Genomic DNA, 20,630 nt, shown 5'->3' with positions numbered 1-20,630 from the left:
TGGAAAAGGGACGATGGCAAAGGGTCCTGGGGAACTTTGGAGGATGATGGCAATACATGCTATAGGGTGGTGACCTTTGGAGCTTCTCAAATGCGGTTGACTAGGTCAGTCTTACCGTCGTTGCAAGCGCTTGCCTGTGAAGCCTAAGGACCCCGGTTCGAGGCTCAATTCCCCAGGACCCACGTTAGCCAGATGCACAAGGGGGCGCACGCGTCTGGAGTTCGTTTGCAGTGGCTGGAAGCCCTGGCGCGCCCATTCTCTCTCTCTCTCTCTCTCTCTCTGTCATTGTCAAATAAATAATCAAGAATGACAAAAAAAAATTAATGTAAAAAAAATTAAAAGAAGCCGGGCGTGGTGGCACACACCTTTAATCCCAGCACTCGGGAAGCAGAGGTAGGAGGATCGCCGTGAGTTCGAGGCCACCCTGAGATGACATAGTGCACTCCAGGCCAGCCTGGGCTACGGTGAGATCCTATCTTGAAAAACCAAAAAAAAAATTACACTTATGCATTATTATTATTATTATTAAGCTGGAGTGTAGGCAGCAACAGAGCAGAGGGCAGCCAGGCGGTATGCTATGTGCGTGAGGGGAGAGGGGTCTCAAATGGTCTCCTTTGGTGACCAGGAAGGGACGTAGGTCTCAGGCAGACACACCACACACACACCACATGCACACACACACACACACACCACAGGCATCATCACACACACACACACTTCCCCAGGGTCCAGGGCTCAGCTAGGACAGGGGAACTTGCCGCAACGCCTCTCCCCTCCTCTTCCTGGCCACTGTCCACTGAACCTTCTCCCTGAGTCGGAGGACGTGTTGACCACAGGGACCTGGGCCTCGGGCACGTTAAGCATGCTCTCTGTCGCTGAGCCACCACACCCCAGGCCCCTGGAATGAATGCTGGCGGATGTCTCCTGGACACACGGGCACATCTTGTGGCCCACACGCAGCCCTGTGAGGGTCACAGGCCTCACCCTTACCTCCCAAGCAAGCCGACAGCGTCTGAGGAAATAGAAGAGATGTGCCCACAGCGCACCCCGGGCACTGCCAGCTTGGCACAGACTTGAAGTCTGGCATGTTCTCTCCATCCCGTGGGCCGAAGAAAGGAGAGAAACGCCATTTACACATTATTTTTGTGTGCTTTTTCGAGGTAAGGTCTCACTCTAGCCCGGGCTGACCTGGAATTCGCTATGGAGTCTCAGGGTGGCCTCGAACTCACGGCGATCCTCCTACCTCTGTCTCCCGAGTGCTGGGATTAAAGGCGTGCGCCACCACGCCTGGCCATTTGCACGTTTCTGTGGACAGAGGCTGCAGGGCCTGAGGTCTGTCCTGGAATGTCCCCTGGCCAGGCCCAGGAAACAGCTGACGGGCCTGGACAGTCCCCAGGCCTGCAGAGTAGAGCTTGTCTATAGCTCTGTCCAGCCAGCCAACAGGAAGCCCTGGAGACACACCATTTATATCTGTGGTCACCAGGGGGCGCTCCAGGACAGACAACTTAGGACAGCCATAGGTACGACCCTGGAAATGTGTCCTTCATCTGCCCAACCTAGTGTCCCCCCCTCCTCATCTCAAGGACTAGATGGCCAGATACATTCGACAAATCATATTTGGACAAGTGCCTCTGCGTTGGATACCCTCGAGCACGCCGGGTACTTTGGCAAGGTCCTCAACAAGACCCCAGATGCAGAAACTTCAGCAAGATACCTGGCCAATCCTCTCAAGTAAGGGGTCAAGAGAATCTTGGGGCAGAGGTGGAGAGGCCCTGATTTGGAAGGATTCAAGTGTATGGGTGTATGACACCCGCACCCCAAGAGTCAGGGAAACACTGGTTCTGATCCAAGGCCAAGTGTGCGCATCAATTTCATCCTAAAATTAGGTCCAGGGCTGGAGAGATAGCTTAGCGGTTAAGCCCTTGCCTATGAAGCCTAAGGACCCCGGTTCGAGGCTCGGTTTCCCAGGACCCACGTTAGCCAGATGCACAAGGGGGCGCATGCGTCTGGAGGTTGTTTACAGTGGCTGGAAGCCCTGGAGCGCCCATTCCCTCTCTCTGCCTCCTTCTCCCTCTCTCTGTCGCTATCTCAAAAATAAACAAATAAAGCTGGGCGTGGTGGCGCACACCTTTGATCCCAGCACTAGGGAGGCAGAGGTAGGAGGATCGCCGTGAGTTCGAGGCCACCCTGAGACTATAGAGCGAATCCAGGTCAGCCTGAGCTAGAGTGAGACCCTACCTCAAAACAACAACAACAACAAAAAATTGATTGCCTAGGTGCTATGGACACAGAAGGAGGTCCACTGTAATTACGTCAGGGCAGGAGCATGTGGCCTGGCTGAGGAGAGCCCTTTGTGCAAATACACATCTCATGGTAGCAAAGTTCAGGGCTGAATTACATACCACATACAACATGGTCAATGCCACAGTACTTATCTTTTATGTATTTAAGAGAGAAGGGGGGTGGAGAGATGGTTTCGTGGTTAAGCGCTTGCCTGTTTCGCCTAAGGACGCCGGTTCAAGGCTCAATACCCCAGGACCCACGTTAGCCAGATGCACAAGGGGGCGCACGCGTCTGGAATTCGTTGGCAATGGTCGGAGGTCCCAGTGCGCCCATTCTCTCACGCACTCTCCCTCTTTCTCTGTCAAATAAGTAAATAAATAAACCAAAGCCAAGAGACTGGGACCGGGTCCTCCCTATGTGGCTCGAGCACCTGGATCTAGCCATGCCCGAGAAAGAGGAGTAAGGTTGGCCAAGGAGCGAAGACTATGCCATGGAAAAAAGATAGCAGCTTGCACTTTGTTAGTGACGGTTTGTGTGCCCCCACAGGATACCAGTCTTGCCCCAGTGGGCTGCTGGGTGTGGGAGCATGATAGCCTCTGGGAGGGAATATCTGAGAATGAAGTTATAGCCACGGGGGGGGGGGGGGGAGGGAGTGAGGCCAGGCACCCAGGAGCACCCATGTGAAGGGAGGATGAAAACCTGGGGGCCGAGAAGAAAAAGGGTTCGGATAATTCCAGAAGGAGCCAGCCAGTTGGGGTGCCGGTTGCCAGCAGCCTAAAAACCGTGAACCCCTCGTTTCCACGCACGTTCTCAGACACTGCTCACCTGAGCTGGAAACAAGTGAAGGAAAATAAGGAGAACACAGAGGAGCTGGTGGTGGGCTGGCGAGATGGCTCAGCAGTTAAGGCGCTTGACTGCAAAGCCTAACGGCCCGGGTTTGATTCCCCAGGACCCACGTAAAGCCAGGTGCACACAGTGGTGCATGCATCTGGAGTCTGTTTGCAGTGGCTAGAGGTCCTGGCGTGCCCATTCTCTTTCTCTTCTCTCTCTCTGTCTGCTTGCAAAGAAATAAAGAAATACAATAAAATTCAAAAAAAAGAGCTAGTGGATTTTAGATAGGAACTTGGCCCAATAGCCGGGCGTGGCGGCGCATGCTTTTAATCTCAACACTCAGGAGGCAGAGGTAGGAGGATCACCGTGAGTTCGAGGCCACCCTGAGACTACGTAGTGAATTCCAGGTCAGCCTGGACTAGAGTAAGACCCTACCTTGAAAAAAAATATATATATATATACCAGATTGAGGGCTGGAAAGATGACTTAATGATTAAAGGTGCTTGCCAGTGAAACCTAAGGACCCATGTTGGATTCTCCAGGTCCCGTGTAAGCCAGACACAAGAGGTGACCCAAACATGCAAGGTCACATATGCACACAAGGCGGCGCATGTGTGTGGAGGTTGATTACGGTGGCTGGAAGCCCTGGAGTACCAATTCTCTCTCCCTCTCCCTCATACAAAAGAAAAGTGCCAGTCTCTTGGGCTTGCCTCCAAAGAATCAAAACATCAGACTGAGACAGGAAACTAGGTTGGTAAGTGGCTTGGAATGGACTCTTTTTGTCTGGTACTTACGTGAGAGACGTCTCTTCAGATTTGGGGGTACCAGCATCCCCTTCCCCTTTTCTGCCATCTGCTGTCTCAAGACACAGCCAACAAGAAGCTGGCAGAGAAACAGGTGGCTCTTTCTGAACCCTTTTCCTCCCTTGGCATATTGGTGTCCTTCTGCACATGACCCCTGGCCCTGATCTGTCTGTTCTGCTCTGGCCTGGGTCTCTCTGACCCTTAGTCACACACACACACACACACACACACACACACACACACACACACACACACCTAGTGGCATGAATCTTCTCTTGTGTTACTGCTCCTCATGTTACGGCTCCCTGGTCATTGTGTGATCCGGGACCTTCCACTGACGATCTGCAAGCAGGCAATGATCTGCAAGCAGACAGAGATAGAGAGAAGAGAGACAGAGAAAGAACGGGCATGCCAGGACCTCCGGGTGCTGCAAACAGACAGACTCCAGATGCATGCACCGCTGGCTTTATATGCGTACTGGGGAATCGAACCCCGGGCCATTAGGCTTTGCAGGCAAGCACCTTAAGCGCTGAGCCATTTCTCCAGCCCTCCGAAGCCTGTTCTAGTGTGAGGACATGGAAAGGCGAGGCCTTGCTGGGGAAGCAATGAGGCCTGGAGGGTGCCGCTTTTCACGGATACCGGATCAGCAGGGACCTTGCTGGCTCTTAGACTTCTCAGGGTCAGCATCTAGTACTGCGGGCAAGAAATCTGTGTTGTCCATAAATGACCCTGCCCCGAGTGCGTCTTTGGTGGTACGTGGATGTTTTCTGAGACTTATTCTCCCTGCCTCCACCCAAGCTCGCCTGGTGACATCAAGCCAGCTGAAATGGAAACCAGCTCCCTCCAGACCCCTGTCCCTGAACTGCAGAGTCTACTCCCTCCTTCACCAAGTGACTTCTCTTTTTTTGTTTGTTTGTTTGTTTGTTTGTTTGTTTTCGAGGTAGGTTCTCGCTCTAGCCCAGGCTGACCTGGAATTCACTATGGAGTCTCAGGCTGGCCTCGAACTCACAGTGATCTATCTACCCTCTGGCTCCCGAGTGCTGGTATTAAAGGTGTGTGCCACCACGCCCGGCTTTTAAAAAATTATTATTTTATATTTTATTTATTTATTTATTTGAGAGAAAGGAAAGAGGTCGAGGGGTGGGGGGGGTGCAGGGAGAATGGGCACGCCAGGGCCTCCAGCCACTGCGAAACGAACTCCAGATGCATGTGCCCCCTTGTGCATCTGGCTTTATGTGGGTACTGGAGAATCGAACTGTGATCCTTTGGCTTGGATTGCTAAGCCATCCCTCCAGCCCATTTGTGTTTATTTTAAAGAGACAGACACAGAGAGAGAGAGAAAGAATTGGCACTCCAGGGCCTCAGCCAGTGCAATTGAACTCCAGATGCTTACGCCACCTAGTGGGCATGTGCGACCTTGCGCTTGCCTCATCTTTGTGCACCTGGCTTATGCGGGATCTGGAGAGTCGAACATGGGTCCTTAGGCTTCTCAGGCAAGCGCCTTAACTGCTCAGCCGTCTCTCCAGCTCTCCTCACGGTTTTAATTTGCATATCCCTGGCGAGCAGTGACGTCGGGTATGTTCTATGCATGACTTGTCACTCACGTATTAGCTTGGGTGAGAGAGCAGCTCACATCTCTTGCTCAATGCTCATCCACTGAGCTGCGAGAGTCCCTCAGGCAGGCAGGCCTGGGGTTGGACATAGGCTGCTTTTGTTTAAGGTTTTACTGAGATAAATCATTCACGTACCTTCAACGTCATCCATTCAAAATCCACCGGGTTTTAGTATACTCACAAAGCGGCCATTCCTCATACCTACGTGAGCACATGCGTTCCTAATATTTTCTTTTGTCTGTGGCTTGCTTTTGCATTTTCTTTCTTTCTTTTTTTTTTTTAAGGAAGACTTCCATTTTTTTTAACATTTTTTTGTTTATTTTTATTTATTTGTTTGAGAGCGACAGACAGAGAGAAAGAGGCAGAGAGAGAGAGAGAGAAATGGGCACACCAGAGCCTCCAGACTCTGCAAACGAACTCCAGACGCGTGCGCCCCCTTGTGCATCTGGCTAACGTGGGTCCTGGGGAACCGAGCCTCGAACCGGGGTCCTTAGGCTTCACAGGCAAGTGCTTAACTGCTAAGCCATCTCTCTAGCCCTTTCTTTTTCTTTCTTTCTCTCTTTTGTTTTTGAGGTAGGGTCTCACTCTAGCTCAGGCTAACCTGGAATTCATTATGTCGTCTCAGGCTGGCCTTGAACTCATAGCGATCTTCCTACCTCTGCCTTCCAAGTGCTGGGATTAAAGGCATGCCCTGCCACAACCGGTTTTCAACCTTTATTTTAAGGTACATCACATGAGCTTTCTTTTCTAAGATTTTATTTATGTAGCTGGGCGTGGTGGTGCACGCCTTTAATCCCAGCACTTGGGAGGCAGAGGTAAGGAGGATCGCCATGAGTTCGAGGCCACCCTGAGACGACATAATGAATTCCAGGTTAGCCTGGGCTAGAGTGAGACCCTACCTCAAAAAAACAAAAAAAAAAAAAAATTGCCAGCACCCTCTCTCCGGACAGCTCCCTCTCCTGGGAGACTCTGTACTTAGGTCCCTGGATGTTCACTCTGTCTCCGTCACCCCCTCCCACAACCCAGGAAGGCCCGACTCCACTTGGTTTCCCATCCCTGCCCTGTGGCCAGGACGCTAGCTAGCTTGCCATGTAATCAAAGACAACTCTTAGGCTGGAGGGGTGGCTTAGTGGTTAAGGCGCTTGCCTGCAAAGCCAGAGTATTCAGGTTCAGTTCCCCAGGACCCACGTAAAGCCAGATGCACAAGGGGGCGCACGAGTCAGGAGTTTGTTTGCAGCGTCTGGAGGCCCTGGCAGGCGCATTCTCTCCCTCCCTCCCTCTCCCTCTCTCTCTCTCTCTCTCTCTCTCTCTCTCTTTCTCTCTCCTTCTCTCAAATAAATAAATTAATACATACATATAAAGAATTACTCCTCCATCTTTCCTGTCTCAACAGCCATCTCAGAAGTGCAGCCCCAGATTGTTGTATAAGATATTTTGCTTGGGCTGGAGAGATGGCTTAGCGGTTAAGCACTTGCCTGTGAAGCCTAAGGACCCCAGTTTGAGGCTCGATTCCCCAGGACCCACATTAGCCAGATGCACAAGGGGGCGCACGCGTCTGGAGTTCGTTTACAGTGGTTGGAGGCCCTGGTGCGCCCATTCTCTCTCCTTCTCTCTCTGTGGCTTTCAAATAAATAAATAAAAATAAATGTTTTTTTTTTTTAAAAAAGATATTTTGCTTATTTTCAGGGAGATGGGATCATTTGACCAGATAATCATAGATCTAGGTGTTGTTTTCACTTTTTAGAATTTTGTTTATTTTTATTTATTTATTTAGGAGAGACAGACAGAGAGAGAGAGAGAGAATGGGCACACCAAGGCCTCCAGCCACTGCAAACGAACTCCAGACGCACCTTGTACATCTGGCTAACGTGGGTCCTGGGGAATCAAGCCCTGAACTGGGGTCTTTAGGCTTCACAGCCAAGCACTTAACCGCTAAGCCATCTCTCCAACCCTGTTTCTATTTTTCTGAGGCTAGTCCAACAGATTGGCCTTTTTTTTTTTTTTTTTGTATGAAAGAGATGAGAATTGGCATGCCAGGGCCTCCAGCCGCTGTAATCCAACTCCAGACACACGCACCACCTAGTGTGCCTGAGTGACCTTGTGTGTCTGGCTTACGTGGGACCTGGAGAGTCCAACATAGGTTCTCAGGCTTGGCAGGCAAGCTCCTTAACCGCCAAGCTATCTCTCCAGCCCTCACATAAACATTTTTATGTGACTTTAAGCTTTTTCACAGATGGTCATTTGGAGGGATGTGACCACTCGCTGTGGAGGCTGTGGCCAAATTTCATTGACTTGCCCCTGACCATGGCCTAGCCCGGTGGGACAGCGGCCACCCCAGAGGTCCCCCGTCCCTCTTCAGACTGTGCTTGGCACTCTGAGGGACTTTCTCTCTCACAGGAGACATGCCATGGCGCCAACTTCAATGAGGTGGTGGTTATTGAAGACTGTGGAAGAAAAGATTTTCAATTTTAACCTTTTATTTTTTTTTTCTTCTTCTCCGGAATGGAGCAGGTGTCTGGAAGTTGCATTCACAGGAATGAAAGAAATCACATCATTCAACAACTTCCTGTAATTAAACTCATCCACTTTCTGAATGAGTTTCTGTGCCCAAAATAATATCAGCTGGAGCTCCACCCGGGGGCCTCCCTGTCTGCCTCAAGCATCTTCTCGGGACCCAAGCTGTGGTTTGTTCTAGATTTTGGTCATCTCCTCTGCCGAGCCCAGGGCAGACCGGAGCGTGCTGTTACTGACCTGATCCAGCTCCTCTGATGCTGGGGAGATCTGGGGGGCGCTCCGTGAGGAATTTGAACCCAGTGACAGTGGCAGCTGCTTAAATTCTCAGAAAAATCACAGGAGGAAGAAACTGGGGGGACGTGATGGCTCAGAGAAGTGACTGACCCTACTCAAGGCCATACAGCAAGTTGGTGGCATTGCTGAGATTGACATCTGCCTCAGGAATCAAATAGTCCATGATTGGTTTAGCTCCCAGAAGCCCTTCTGGTTTTTTCTATTTTTTTTTTAAATCTCTACAAAATGGCCATCAGATCAAGATGGCTGGCCCAAGAAAAACGTCGGTCCTGAAACTGACTGACCACAGAGTGGCGTGGCCTGGCCTGGGTAAAGCCAAGAGCCAGAGAGAAGTCGGTGAGTCTTCAGATCTCCAGTGCAGGTCTGGAGATGGTCTGGAGCCCTCTTCCTGATACAAACTGAAAGAACTAGTAAATTCTCCTTCTTCTTCCTTTTTGTTTTTGTTTTTCAAGGGAGGGTCTCACTCTAGCCCAGGCTGACCTGGAATTCACTATGGAGTCTCAGGGTGGCCTCGAACCCACGGCGACCCTCCTACCTCTGCCTCCCAAGTGCTGGGATTAAAGGTGTGCGCCACCACGCCCAGCTTCTTTTTTTTTTTTTTAATTAGTTTATTTTATTTATTTATTTGAGAGAGAGAAGGAGGAAGGAGGCAGAGAAACAGAAAGAGAGAGAGAAAGAATGGGCATGCCAGGGCCTCTAGCCACTGCAAACAAACTGCAGATGCATGTGCCCCCTTGTGCATCTGGTTTATGTGGGTCCTGGGGAATCAAACCGAGGTCCTTTGAATTTGCAGGCAAGCACCTTAGCCATTTAGCCATCTCTCCAGCCCAGTTCTTTTTTTTAAATATTTTTGTTTACTTTTTAAAATATTTTCTTTATATTTATTTTTCAGAGAAAGAGGGAGAGAAAGAGAATGGGCGAGCCAGGGCCTCCAGCCACTGCAACCAAACTCCAGATGCGTGCGCCTCCTTGTACATCTGGCTAACGTGTGTCCTGGGGAATTGAACCAGGGTCCTTTGGCTTTGCAGGCAAAAGCCATCCCTCCAGCCCCTTGTTTACTTATTTGAGAGCAAGAGAGAAATAAAGAGACAGATAGAGGAAGAGAGAAAGAGAGAGAGAGAGAGAATGGGCACACCAGGGCCTCCAGCCACTGCAAACGAACTCCAGACGCGTGCGCCCCCTTGTGCATCTGGCTAACGTGGGTCCTGGGGACGCGAACCTGGGTCCTTAAGCTTCACAGGCAAGCACCTTAACCGCTAAGCCATCTCTCCAGCCCCACACCAGTAAGTTCTTTAGTGAGCTCAATGTTCTGCCCGCCAATGCCCCCAGTGAGCGGCTCTTTGACAGAATTCTCTGGGTTTTATCCTTTCAACTGTCCCAACAAGGAGAAAAAGAAAGTGACAGATAGAAGCTGGATCTGAGCTGTCGTGCTAGGCTGAAATGTGACCCACTGGAGGGGAAAGCCTCCAGGCCTCTTATCTCTCATGTGAGTCTACAAATCCTTAAGGAGCAGGTGGGAAACAGAGGACGCCCTGTGCCTCTCTGGGGGAGGGACATATTCAGGATCAGACGGATAAGGAATATTGCATTCTTAATCCCCAGCCGCCACGATTGATTTCTCCTAAAACATCCGGAGGATTAATTCCAGCAACAAAAACGGACTGAAGCAGGAATGGGGTGTGGGGGTGGGGGGGGGCTGGAGGCCAGGGGAGCTTTTTGAAAGTGTAAGGTTCAGGAGTGACCATGACCATGCAGGTCACTCTGAGGCAAAGATGGAAGCTTTTATTCTGGGGGGTTAAAAAAAAAATCAAAAACATGGGGCTGGAGAGATGGCTTAGCGGTTAAGCGCTTGCCTGTGAAGCCTAAGGATCCCGGTTCGAGGCTCGCTTCCCCAGGTCCCACGTTAGCCAGATGCACAAGGGGGCGCACGCGTCTGGAGTTCGTTTGCAGAGGCTGGAGGCCCTGGCGCGCCCATTCTCTCTCTCTCTCCCTCTATCTGTCTTTCTCTCTGTGTCTGTCGCTCTCAAATAAATATATAAATAAATGAACAAAAATTATAAAACAACAACAACAAAAAAAAAAAATCCATGAGCTGCCAGGACTGACTCTCAAGACTTGGGGGTTACAGACAATGGGCTTTATAGAGCTCTTCAGTTGGGAGATCTAAGATAGCCAGGGTGTGACCCCAGAAGTGACCAGGTGTCCTGCGAGAGAAGGGGACTGGGCACCTAGATCTGGGGCACTGTTAGGCAAGGAAGGGATAATGGCTGGGTGCTTCCTTGAGGAATGCGGATGCTCCACTCCCTGGCATCTGGTATCTGTCTCCCTCCGTGAATCCATTCGGTCCTGACCTCACCGAAAGGACACTGGTTTGTGCCAAGGCTGGTCAGGCCAGTGAGGCCCACACGACACTGTCTCAACTGTCTTTGGATCGTAAGACGGCCCTGCCTGTCACCCCGGCATCCCCAGCTGAAGGGTGGCAACCAAAGACTCGCCTCCACCAGCAGTGTGACCCTGGCTCATTATCTTCACAGACATCAGCTACCAGCCTGGCCCGGGACACGCGCTTGATCACCGCTTTCCTACCGGAACTCACCGCCTAGATGACGAAATTGAAATAGGCTGGAAAAGGCAAGGCAAGTTACCCGCTATCCACAGGTAATAGACGGAAGGGCCAGGAATCCCAGCCCCCCAACACATACACACACACACACACACACACCAGGCTGACTAGTCCAGAGCTTGCCCTCCATAACCAATGCTATTTATTTTTGTATATAAAAAAAGGAATTATCAGCTGGGCGTGGTGGCACAAGCCTTTAATCCCAGCACTCGGGAGGCAGAGGTAGGAGGATTGCCGTGAGTTCAAGGCCAGCCTGAGACTCCATAGTGAATTCCAGGTCAGCCTGGGCTAGAGTGAGACCCTACCTCGAAAAACAAAACAAAAACAAAACAAAATTTAAAATCTATCTATCTATCTATACATACATACATACATACATACATACATACATATATACAAACACATATATAATCTATTTATTTGTTTTCAAGCGGATAGAGATACAGAGAGAAGAGAGACAGACACCAGAATGGGCGTGCCAGGGCCTGGGCCTCCAGCCGCTGCAAACTCCATACACATGCGCCACTTTATGCATCTGGCTGTACGTGGGTCCTGGGGAATCGAACCTGGGTTCTTTGGCTTTGCCACCAAATGCTAAGCCATCTCTCCAGCCCTACTTTTTTCTAGTTTTGTTGTGTTTTTATTTTTGTCTTCTGAGGTAGGGTCTCACTTTAGCTCAGGCTGACTTGGAATTAGCTATGTAGTCTCAGGGTGGCCTTGAACTCGTGGCGATCCTCTATCTCTGCCTCCCGAGTGCTGAGACTAAAGGAGTGTGACTTTCTGTTTTCTCTTTTTAAAAGTATTTTATTTATTTACTTATTTGAAAGAGAGAGAGAGAGGGAACGGGCACGCCAGGGCCTCCAGCCACTGCAAACGAACTCCAGACATGTGCACCCCCTTGTGCATCTGGCTCATGTGGGTTCTGGGGAAATCGAACCTGGGTCCTTAGGCTCTGCAGGCAAGTGCCTCAACCCCTTAGCCATCTCTCCAGCCCATGTTTACTTTCTTTCCCACCATTTCTTATGGTCACCTTTGTTTTGTGTGCCCCCTTCAGGAGTCTAGATTCCAGCATGGTTCTGGGCGAAGTCTGAGTCCTCGCTCTTAGGAAGAGGAGAGACCATCTATTCTGTTCCCAGGGTGAAGGCATGGCCCCTGCATTGCTCCCCCCCCCCCGACTTTGCTGAGGTTGCCCCTGCAGAGAGAAGGGATCCAAACCTGAGGGCCCCCACTAAACTCATGTGACTTCCCCATGATGGCCATTTGCCATGTTCTGCACTTAAAACCTTGGGCCCCAGGTAGAAAACGTGGACTCTGGGGGCTCTTTGATACATAGGGGTTAATGATGAGTTCCTAGATCCACAGCGTAGAGACCATGTCATGGAATGGGCGGTGCCTCACAGGGACAGCTGGGCAGGGGTCACCTAGATGTTCTAAGCTACTTTTAGCTCCCCTCCTCCCAAGAGCCATGACGTCACCCAAGGCGGTGGTACAGGCTGCCTCCCCACCCCTGCGGGCACATCTCAAGGTGGGGGGCTGTGGAGGGAAGCAGAGCCGCTATCTTTGTTTGGTGTTATTCAATGTCAGCAGTAGAGAAGCAAAACCAGCCCAGAGTGTCTATCTAATTGCGATAGGAGAAAGAAAGAAAGAAAGAAAGAAAGAAAGAAAGAAAGAAAGAAAGAAAGGAAGGAAGGAAGGAAGGAAGGAAGGAAGGAAGGAAGGAAGGAAGGAAGGAAGGAAGGAAGCATTAAATCATGCCTTTTCAAGGGAAGAACAGGAGAGTGTCCCACGGCTCCAGCCTTCGCCCCTGGGGTTCCTGAACCCCATTAGGCCTGGGTTGGCATCACCATGAGTGTCTTGCTCCACTGGTTCCTCAGATCCACCCCCTCTCTCCCCGACACACACACACACACACACACACACACACACACATCTCAGGGTAGAAGGAAAATCAACAGATGCCAAGTCCTGACCACTGGCAGCCCCAGGGTTATCGCTATCTGTAAAGCCAGTTCAGGCTAGATTAGGGAAGTCCAAGGAAGAGTGCACTTTTCTCTCTGGCCTCGCTATGTTCCTGTCGCCAGCCCTTATCACCCAAGGCTTTGCTTCCTGGCCCAGAGCCAGTCCACATTCTTTCTCCATACAGCTCTCCAAGACTGGGCTACTTAGCCATGAAGTGCAGGGTCACTGAGATGAACTTGTAGACCAGGCACGGTTATGGGAGAAGGGATAGTTACTGAAGCTTACAGGTCCAGGGGAAGTTCCTTAATGGTAGAAGAAGCTGGCCAGCTTTCAGAGAGGGAGAGAGAAGGGCCACAAGCCAAAAAGCCACACAGCACAGCACACTTCAGGAACTCCAGCTAGGCCCACGTAGCATATTTTATTTTATTTTTTATTTTATTTTATTTTATTTTATTGAGAGAGATACAGAAATAGGCAGGTAAAGAGAAAGAGAGAGAGAGAGAGAGAGAGAGAGAGAGAGAGAATGGGCGCACCAGGGCTTCCAGCCACTGCAAACAAACTCCAGACACATGCGCCACCTTGTGCATCTGCCTTATGTGGGTCCTGGGGAGTCGAGCCTGGATCCTTTGGCTTTGTAGGCGAGCTCCTTAACCGCTAAGCCATCTCTCCAGCCCCAACCACTTTACATATCTTTAGATTGGAATTTCAAAATTTCCAACCCATCACCGCACCGCCCAGGGATACCTCCTCCAGCCCGGTGCTTGCAGATCCAAACTACAAAGGGATAAAACACTGACTATTTGGGGGGGGGGCATCTATTCAAACTACCAGTCTACCCTGGGGCTACAAGAATCTCTGAGGTTCCTTCCACGTCACATATTTATTCATTTGTAGAGAGACAGACAGTGAGAGAGAAAATAGATGCCCCGGGGGCTGCAAGAGAACTCCAGATGCACGTGTCACTTTGGGCATCTGGCTTTACCCTGGGAAAACCCGGGTTTTCATGTTTTGCAAGCGAATGCCTTTAACCACTGAGTCCTCTTTCTCTCGCTCCTACGTTTGACTTTTGAGAGAAGTACTGGAAGCTCCTAGGTCCTCCCATTAAGTTCACTGCTTGCAGAGCACCCCGCCAGCTTGGGAGCGTGGCTCAGGGCCCATCTTATAAAGAAGGCACAGTCAGCAACTGTGGCCCAAGGTTTCCCAGCTGGCGGGCAGGGGAGGTGGGATTCAGACTCAGGCCACCTGGCCCAGATTTTTTTTTTTTTTAAATTTATGAGGCTGAGCGTGGTGGCACATACCTTTAATCCCAGCACTCGGGAGGCAGAGGTAGGAGGATCGCCGTGAGTTCGAGGCCACCCTGAGACTCCGTAGTGAATTGCAGGTCAGCCTGGGCTAGAGTGAGAAGCTACCTTGAAAAACAAACAACAACAACAAAAAAAACTATGAGAGCAGAAAGAATGTAAGAGCCAAAGGAAGGGTAGGACTCCTTACAACGTGCTCCTCCAGACACAAAATGGCCTGGATATCCATGACCTCGCAGTGCCTGACACTACCTACACAAGACCCTCATAATAGGAGGAAAAGATAAATAAAAGAGAGACTGATTGAGAGGGGGAGGGGATATGATGGAGAGTGGAAGTTCAAAGTGGGGGGAGGGAGGGCGTTACCATGGGATATTGTCTATAATTATAGAAGTTGTCAATAAAGATAAATAAATACTTCGAAAAATAAATTATGAGAGAAGCCGGGCGTGGTGGCGCACACCTTTAATCCCAGCACTCGGGAGGCAGAGGTAGGAGGATCGCCGTGAGTTCGAGGCCACCCTGAGACTCCATAGTGAATTCCAGAGTGAGACCCTACCTCGGAAAAACCAAAAAAAAAAAAAAAAAAATTATGAGAGAGAGCAAGAGTGAGTGTGAGAGCGAGAGAATTGGCACAACAGCGCCTTAGCCACTGGAAGTGAACTCCAGATGCATGCACCACATTGTGCCCATTCACCACCCTTGCCCGCAAGAGTCAGCTTGAGCATCTGGCTTACGTGGGTCCTGGGGAGTTGAACCTGGATCCTTATTTTCACGGACAAGCGCCTTAACTGCTAAACTGTCTCTCCAGCTCCTGGCCCAGATTTTGAACTCTTAACCTCTCACTGAGACATATATGTGTAGATAGATAGATAGAGAGAGAGAGAGAGAGAAAGGGGGGGGCAGGGAGAGAGGATCACAAAATCCAGTCCCTGAATATGCCCTAAGCCCCAGACAGCGACCTGGGAGGCCAAGGCAGGAGCATCGCAAGTCCAAGGCCTGCTTGGGCTACAGAGAGAATTGAACGATAGCTTCATGAAGCCTTGTTTCAGAATATAAAAATTTTCAGAGGGCTGGGCAGTTAGGCCCCCGGGGTAGAGACTATCACATACAAGGATCTCGGTTCAATGGCCAGTATAGCAAATCAAAATGCTGGCTTCTGGATAGACAGAGACCATGGCTCGGTGATCCTTATGCCCCATCGCAACACACTTTTGTTGAATAAACACATGAGCGAGTAAATGGAGTGGCTAGTAGAAAAACCCTGGGAACGACACAGGGCTAATGAAATGAGCAATGGCTGTATTTATTAAGCATTTATTGCGCGTTGTGCACGATCCTGTTTGGAGCTCAGCACCCCTGGAAAGAGTGGACTTCGTGACCCTGGCCTTCAGTGTCCCTTGTCCACCAAGGGCCAGGAGCCAGGGAAGAAAGTGGCCTGGACACTCAGACAAAACACTTAATTTGTTTTTTTTTTGGCTTGTCTGTAGTCCATGGGAAATTTGTTTTATAGACACACTCAGAGACAGCAGTGTCATTGAGAACAATATTTACTGCTCCAAGTTGCGAAGTGCTATGATAACTTTCTACCTCGGCCTAGCACGTCCAAATAAAAAGCTGGCGATGCCGCACTAGGTTGGCTTCAAGGCCCATTTGGGGGGCCTTGTCACGTGGAAAGCAGCGCATTGGTTGAAGGCTGTGCATTAATGAGATGGTACTAATCACGTCTTCAGGACCAGCTGTGAAGCTAGGCATTCACTGGACTTGTACAAAAGTCTCATGAGGCAAGTCATTGATATTCCTACTTTAAAGTTGTTTTTTTTTAAGATTTATTTATTTATCAGAGAGAGGGAGAGAGAGAGAATGGGTGCTCCAGGGGCCTCCAGCCACTGCAAAGGAACTCCAGACGCGTGCGCCACCATGTTCATCTGGCTTAAGTGGGACCTGGAGAATCGAACCTGTCTCCTTTGGCTTCACAGGCATGTGCCTTAACTGCTAAGCCATCTCTCTCCAGCCCCCTACTTAATTTTTTTTTTTTTTAATGAGAGAGAGAGGGAGAGAGAGAGAGAGAGAGAGAGAGAGAGAGAGAGAGAGAATTAGCACACCAGGGCCCCTAGCCACTGCAATCGGACTCCAGACACATAGGCCACCTGATGCATATGTGTCACCTCGTGCAGCTGGCTTAGGTGGGTCCTGGGGAATCGAACCGAGGTCCTTAGGCTTTGCAGGCAAGCACCTTAACCACTAAGCCATCTTCAGACCCTCTACTTTTTTTTTCTTATTTATTTATTTATTTATTTGAGTGTGACAGAGAGAGAAAAAGAGACAGAGAGAGAGGGAGAATGGGCATGCCAGGGCCTCCAGCCACTGCAAACGAACTCCAGACGCGTGCGCCCCCTTGTGCATCTGGCTAACGTGGGTCCTGGGGAATCGAGCCTCGAACCGGGGTCCTTAGGCTTCACGGGCAAGCGCTTAACCACTAAACCATCTCCAGACCCTCTATTTTTTTTTCATGTGTGTGTATGTATTATACATGTACGTGTGCATGCAGATCTGTGCGCATGCATGTGGAGGCCAGAGGTTGCCATCAGATATCTTCCTCAATTCCTCTCCATGTTATTGGTATCACGTGCTCTCTTGCCCTCTTCCTGGGACTACTGGGCCAGGTTGGGTGCATAGTTTCCCAGCAACGGCAGTGGCGCTAAGGAACACCCCTCCAGGGCCCCCGTGTATTTCACATCTGTCCCCTCCCAAGTCACTTTCATTAAAAGGCTCTGGGCTTGTCAGTGGAAAAGACACTGGCCTGCGTTTATTCAGACTGCTCCTGAGGCATGGAGTCCATAACAGTGTCAAAACCCATCCGTGGGCTGGAGAGATGGCTTCCCCGTTAAGGCGCTTGCTTGCTTGCCTGCAAAGCTTGAGGGCCCACGTTCAACTCTCCAGATCCCACGTAAGCCGGATGCACACAGGTGAGGCAAGCGCAAGGTTGCACATGCCCACTAGGTGGCGCAAGCATCCTGAGTTCAGTTGCAGGGCTGAAGACCCAGTGGGCTCATTTTTTCTCTCTCTCTTTCACTCACTCTCTCTCTCTCTCTCTGTCTTTCTCTGTCATTTAAGAAGCCAGTCATTTGGGAAGAAAAAAGGAGGGCAAGAAAGAAGAGCCTGGGGGGGGGGGCATCTGGCCTGATGTGTCTGAGCTAAAAAGTCTTATCACCTTGAAAATGATGATACAAACACTTCTCAATACTGCTGAGTGACAAAATTAGGTTACAGTGAGGCATGCTGAGCAGCGTCTCTTTTTTTTTTTGCAGCGTCGTCTCTTATTTAATTTATGTGTTTATGGACTTAGTGTGTGGGGTTAGAAATCAGGGGACACTTTGTCTGAATCACAGCAGTGCTTAACTCTCTCTCTCTCTCTCTCTCTCTCTCTCTCTCTCTCTGGGCACCGTTGCTGATGTGAATCTGAGCTGCCACCAAGAGGTGCGTAGCGTTGATCATCAGAGGTCACAGTCATGTTTTGCCAAGCAACACCCAGATCGTGTGTGGTGAGGCCCTGTCCCCAGCGTCCTCAGGGAGAGGGAGGCTGTCCCCACACCAGCTGACTGGCTGGTCCCTTTTGGAGCCCACGGTTTGCTTATCTCTCAGATAAGTCACAGGGCCACCCACAGACTCCCTCCACATCCTGCTCTCACATGCTCACTCCTCCAGCTCGGTCACCCTGAACACCCTGGACATCTTTATCTTTCCTTTTCTCTTTCTCTCCCCGATTCCCGGAACCTTTAGCAACAAGGAGCAACTTTCACCGACTCCTCGTGAGGTTGAGATGTATTCATTCATTCATTCATTCATCCATTTAGCCACATACCACCCCCTGTGCATTCATTCATCAAATATCCACTGAAACCCACTCTTTTTCTTTTTTGTTGTTGTTGTTGTGTGTTTTGGTTTTTTAAGGTAGGGTTTTACTCTAGCCCAGGCTGACCTGGAATTCACTCTGTAGTCTCAGGATGGCCTCAAACTCACGGTGATCCTCCTACCTCTGCCTCCCCAGCGCTGGGATTAAAGGCATGCGCCACCTCTCCCGGCTTTATATATGTATTTCTAAATTTTTATTTATTTATTTGAGAGAGAAAGAGAAAAGGCATGCCAGGGCCTTCAGCTGTTGCAAACGAATTCCAGACGCATGCACCCTCCCCGCCTTGTGCACCTGGCTTACATAGGTACTGGGGAATCGAACCTTGGTCCTTTGGCACTGTCTTTTATTTTGATGTCATGATCTTTTCCTCCTCTTATGAGGGTCTTGTATAGGTAGTGTCAGGCACTGCGAGGTCATGGATATCCAGGCCATTTTGTGTCTGGAGGAGCACGTTGTAAGGAGTCCTACCCTTCCTTTGGCTCTTACATTCTTTCCGCCACCTCTTCTGCATTAGACCCTGAGCCTTGGAAGGTGTGATCGAGATGTTATTCATTACTCCAGTCACTTCTTTCCAGCACTATGATACCTTCTGAGTTGTCCCAAGGTCATTGCCATCTAAAAAGAGAAGATTCTCTACCAAAAGTGAGAGTAGCATTAATATAAGGGTATAAACATTAAGAGAAGTGCTTACTGGGCAGTTTGATAAGCATAATATACACATTTATCCAGACATCAGCAGATATTACACCCCTAGGGCTCATGACTACCCCTGTTTTAAGTTTTCAGTATCAGGGATGTATTTCCTCCCATGGAGCTGGCCTTTAGTCCAAGTGGCGTTTTTAAACCCAGTTTTTCTTTGTTTAATCATCTAATGAGAATGTCCACATGCTTTGAAAACTATTAGTAAACAGCAATTAAAAAAAACTTTGTTTCTTTTTCTAGAGGTAGGGGTCTCAATGTAGTCCAGACTGACTTGGAACTCACTCTGTTGTCTCAGGGTGGCTTTGAACTGACAACGATCCTCCTACCTCTGCCTCCCAAGTGCTGGAATTAAAGGCATGAGCCGCCATGCCCATATGCAGAGAACATGGGTGTGCCAGGGCCTCTAACATTGCAAACAGACTTCCGATGCATGCACCACTTTGTGCATCTGGCCTTGCCTGGGTACTGGGGCATCAAACTTGGGTCATTAGGCTTTGCAGGCAAGTGCCTTAACCACTGAGCAGTCTTTCCAGCTTTATAAACTAAATTTTGTTTTTTGTTTGTTTTTTTAAGGTAGGGTCTCACTCTAGCTCAGGCTGACCTGGAATTCACTCTGTAGTCTCAGGATGGAATTGAACTTAGAGCAATCTTCCTACGTCTGCCTCCAAAGTGCTGGGATGAAAGGCGTGTGCTACCATGACCACCACACCTTACTTTAAAAAAAAAAAAATTTTTTTTAAGAGAGAGAGAGAGAGAGAGGAGGGATAGAGAATTGGCACGCCAGGGCCTCAGCCACTGAAATTGAACTCCAGACGCTTCTGCCACCTAGTGGGCACGTGCGACCTTGCGCTTGCCTCACCTTTGTGCGTCTGGTTTACATGGGATCTGGAGAGTGGAATATGGGTCCTTAGGCTTCACAGGCGAGAGCCTTAACAACAACAAAAGAAAAATCAAAATACAAATTACGTATGTATAATGGCACAGAGAATACATTCCCACAGCAAAAAAAGAAGGCATTGAAAGGAAAGATTGGACCACTGCAAAATCTAACACAAGCAGGCAATGATCTAACCCCGCAGGTCTGTGTCTGGCATCAGGGAACCGTAATAAAATGTCTCTGGGGTTCAAATTCTGCCCTTCCACTTGGGCTGCATAAAACCCAATAGGAAATCCATCCTGAGCCACCTGCTCTTCTTGGTGGCCATCTCATAGTCCTGGCATCTCCAAAATCCCAGGGTCTTTACTGCAAACCACAGTTCCATGCAGTGGTCCCCATGGCCTCTGTTCAGATTCTATGACCCTGCGCCATATCACCTAGGAGACACGTCCAATAAAAACAAAAATTGCAGCCAAGTGTGGTGGCGCATGCCTTTAATCCCAGCACTCAGGAGGCAGAGGTAGGAGGATCGCTGTGAGTTCAAGACCACCCTGAGACCACATAGTGAATTCCAGGTGAGCCCGAGGTAGAGCGAGACCCTACCTCGGAAAATCAAAAATTAAAATATATAAGAGAGAAAGAATCATTATTCCTACTGTTTCAATATGCAGAACCCCTGACCCAATTGCAATGCTGGTGATCTCTGAAACCATTGCAGCTGAAGTGGTCTGCAATCTCTGGCCTGAACTCTTCATTTTGTCTTTTCTGTGCCATATCATTGTACTCACACTAATCCATTACTTCTTTAAATTTTTTTTTTTTTTTTGCTTATTATTATTTTATTTTTGAGAGAGAGAGAGAGAATGGGTGTGCCAGGGCTTTTAAGCCACCGTGAACGAATTCTAGATGCATGC

This window comes from Jaculus jaculus, chromosome 21, assembly GCF_020740685.1.
Source record: "Jaculus jaculus isolate mJacJac1 chromosome 21, mJacJac1.mat.Y.cur, whole genome shotgun sequence".
NCBI lineage: Eukaryota > Metazoa > Chordata > Mammalia > Rodentia > Dipodidae > Jaculus > Jaculus jaculus.
The sequence above is the reverse complement of the archived record's forward strand: the minus strand, read 5'-3'. Positions refer to the sequence as shown.